Source organism: Gasterosteus aculeatus, chromosome 4 (genome assembly GCF_964276395.1).
Source record: "Gasterosteus aculeatus chromosome 4, fGasAcu3.hap1.1, whole genome shotgun sequence".
NCBI classification, from domain to species: domain Eukaryota; kingdom Metazoa; phylum Chordata; class Actinopteri; order Perciformes; family Gasterosteidae; genus Gasterosteus; species Gasterosteus aculeatus.
In genome coordinates this window covers 18,340,108-18,342,607 of record NC_135691.1, presented here as the reverse complement: position 1 = coordinate 18,342,607, position 2,500 = coordinate 18,340,108, and the positions used below count along the sequence as shown (strand labels likewise).

Sequence of the window (2,500 nt, the reverse complement as noted above, 5' to 3'; positions counted from 1 at the left end):
AAAAATAGGCAAACACAACAAACTAGTTAAAAAAAACAAGCAATTTGTTGACCACGGATACGCTGATTCAATTCTCTTGCCTGGCCAAATAGGATTTTGTCCCATGGACATAGCATTAATAGTTTTTGTCGGCTCGTTGGTCTAGGGGTATGATTCTCGCTTTGGGTGCGAGAGGTCCCGGGTCCAAATCCCGGACGAGCCCGGGATAGGTCTTTTGAAAGTCAATAGATGTGATAAGTAAAATGAAATATGTCTATACGAAAATGTAACTTCCAAATTTTTTCAACTAACGTAGAGTCTAGAGATGCTCTTGTCGATATCTCTCGCCCAGCTATTTGCAATTATTTCCCGTTGACATGTAACTTTCACCCTTTTGTCGGCTCGTTGGTCTAGGGGTATGATTCTCGCTTTGGGTGCGAGAGGTCCCGGGTCCAAATCCCGGACGAGCCCGGAAGTGCTCTTTTGAAACAGTCAATGGCTGTGATTAGTCAAAGAAAATATGTCGGAATGAAAATGTTACATCCAAATTTATTCAATTAACGTAGAGTCTAGAGATGCTCTTGTCGATATCTCTCGCCCAGCTATTTGCAATTATTTCCCGTTGACATGTAACTTTCACCCTTTGGTCGGCTCGTTGGTCTAGGGGTATGATTCTCGCTTTGGGTGCGAGAGGTCCCGGGTCCAAATCCCGGACGAGCCCGGAATTGGTCTTTTAAAAAAGGCAATAGATGTGATTAGTAAAATGAAATATGTCTATACAAAAATGTTACTTCCAAATTTTTTCAACTAACGTAGAGTCTAGAGATGCGCGTGTCGAATTCTCTCGCCCAGCTATTTGCAAATATGTCCCGTTGACATGTAACTTTCACCCTTTTGTCGGCTCGTTGGTATAGGGGTATGATTCTCGCTTAGGGTGTGAGAGGTCCCGGGTCCAAATCCCGGACGAGCCCGGAATTGGTCTTTTGAAACAGTCAATGGCTGTGATTAGTCAAACGAAATATTTCTATACAAAACGTTACTTCCAAATTTATTCAACTAACGTAGAGTCTAGAGATGCGCTTGTCGAATTCTCTCGCCCAGCTATTTGCAATTATTTCCCGTTGACATGTAACTTTCACCCTTTTGTCGGCTCGTTGGTCTAGGGGTATGATTCTCGCTTAGGGTGCGAGAGGTCCCGGGTCCAAATCCCGGACGAGCCCGGAAGTGCTCTTTTGAAAAAGTCAATAGATGTGATTAGTAAAATGAAATATGTCCATACGAAAAGGTCACTTCCAAATTTATTCAACTAACGTAGAGTCTAGAGATGCGCTTGTCGAATTCTCTCGCCCAGCTATTTGCAATTATGTCCCGTTGAAATGTAACTTTCACCCTTTTGTCGGCTCGTTGGTCTAGGGGTATGATTCTCGCTTCGGGTGTGAGAGGTCCCGGGTTCAAATCCCGGACGAGCCCGATGGAACTTATTTGATGCTGTTAGCGGTTGTAATTTGTAAATGATGAGAAAAAAGTTACTCCCCAATTTGGTCAGTGAACGACCATATTGCTAGTATGTTTCCAAAAAATAGGCAAACACAACAAACTAGTTAAAAAAAACAAGCAATTTGTTGACCACGGATACGCTGATTCAATTCTCTTGCCTGGCCAAATAGGATTTTGTCCCATGGACATAGCATTAATAGTTTTTGTCGGCTCGTTGGTCTAGGGGTATGATTCTCGCTTTGGGTGCGAGAGGTCCCGGGTCCAAATCCCGGACGAGCCCGGGATAGGTCTTTTGAAAGTCAATAGATGTGATAAGTAAAATGAAATATGTCTATACGAAAATGTAACTTCCAAATTTTTTCAACTAACGTAGAGTCTAGAGATGCTCTTGTCGATATCTCTCGCCCAGCTATTTGCAATTATTTCCCGTTGACATGTAACTTTCACCCTTTTGTCGGCTCGTTGGTCTAGGGGTATGATTCTCGCTTTGGGTGCGAGAGGTCCCGGGTCCAAATCCCGGACGAGCCCGGAAGTGCTCTTTTGAAACAGTCAATGGCTGTGATTAGTCAAAGAAAATATGTCGGAATGAAAATGTTACATCCAAATTTATTCAATTAACGTAGAGTCTAGAGATGCTCTTGTCGATATCTCTCGCCCAGCTATTTGCAATTATTTCCCGTTGACATGTAACTTTCACCCTTTGGTCGGCTCGTTGGTCTAGGGGTATGATTCTCGCTTTGGGTGCGAGAGGTCCCGGGTCCAAATCCCGGACGAGCCCGGAATTGGTCTTTTAAAAAAGGCAATAGATGTGATTAGTAAAATGAAATATGTCTATACAAAAATGTTACTTCCAAATTTTTTCAACTAACGTAGAGTCTAGAGATGCGCGTGTCGAATTCTCTCGCCCAGCTTTTTGCAAATATGTCCCGTTGACATGTAACTTTCACCCTTTTGTCGGCTCGTTGGTATAGGGGTATGATTCTCGCTTAGGGTGTGAGAGGTCCCGGGTCCAAATCCCGGACGA

General features: G+C 43.5%; 8 non-coding genes across 8 annotated transcripts; all 8 read left to right on the top strand.

Moving 5' to 3' along the window:
* Window positions 1–130: 130 nt before the first annotated feature.
* Window positions 131–202, top strand: trnap-ugg (transfer RNA proline (anticodon UGG)). The gene has a single exon. It is a non-coding gene; the product is annotated as a tRNA-Pro (tRNA).
* Window positions 203–378: 176 nt separating this feature from the next.
* Window positions 379–450, top strand: trnap-ugg (transfer RNA proline (anticodon UGG)). Its single transcript has one exon. It is a non-coding gene; the product is annotated as a tRNA-Pro (tRNA).
* A 178-nt stretch (window positions 451–628) lies between these two features.
* On the top strand, window positions 629–700 carry trnap-ugg (transfer RNA proline (anticodon UGG)). The gene has a single exon. It is a non-coding gene; the product is annotated as a tRNA-Pro (tRNA).
* Window positions 701–1,127: 427 nt separating this feature from the next.
* trnap-agg (transfer RNA proline (anticodon AGG)) lies at window positions 1,128–1,199 on the top strand. The gene has a single exon. It is a non-coding gene; the product is annotated as a tRNA-Pro (tRNA).
* Window positions 1,200–1,377: 178 nt separating this feature from the next.
* Window positions 1,378–1,449, top strand: trnap-cgg (transfer RNA proline (anticodon CGG)). Its single transcript has one exon. It is a non-coding gene; the product is annotated as a tRNA-Pro (tRNA).
* A 235-nt stretch (window positions 1,450–1,684) lies between these two features.
* Window positions 1,685–1,756, top strand: trnap-ugg (transfer RNA proline (anticodon UGG)). Its single transcript has one exon. It is a non-coding gene; the product is annotated as a tRNA-Pro (tRNA).
* A 176-nt stretch (window positions 1,757–1,932) lies between these two features.
* Window positions 1,933–2,004, top strand: trnap-ugg (transfer RNA proline (anticodon UGG)). The gene has a single exon. It is a non-coding gene; the product is annotated as a tRNA-Pro (tRNA).
* Window positions 2,005–2,182: 178 nt separating this feature from the next.
* trnap-ugg (transfer RNA proline (anticodon UGG)) lies at window positions 2,183–2,254 on the top strand. Its single transcript has one exon. It is a non-coding gene; the product is annotated as a tRNA-Pro (tRNA).
* The last annotated feature ends 246 nt before the right edge of the window (window positions 2,255–2,500 follow it).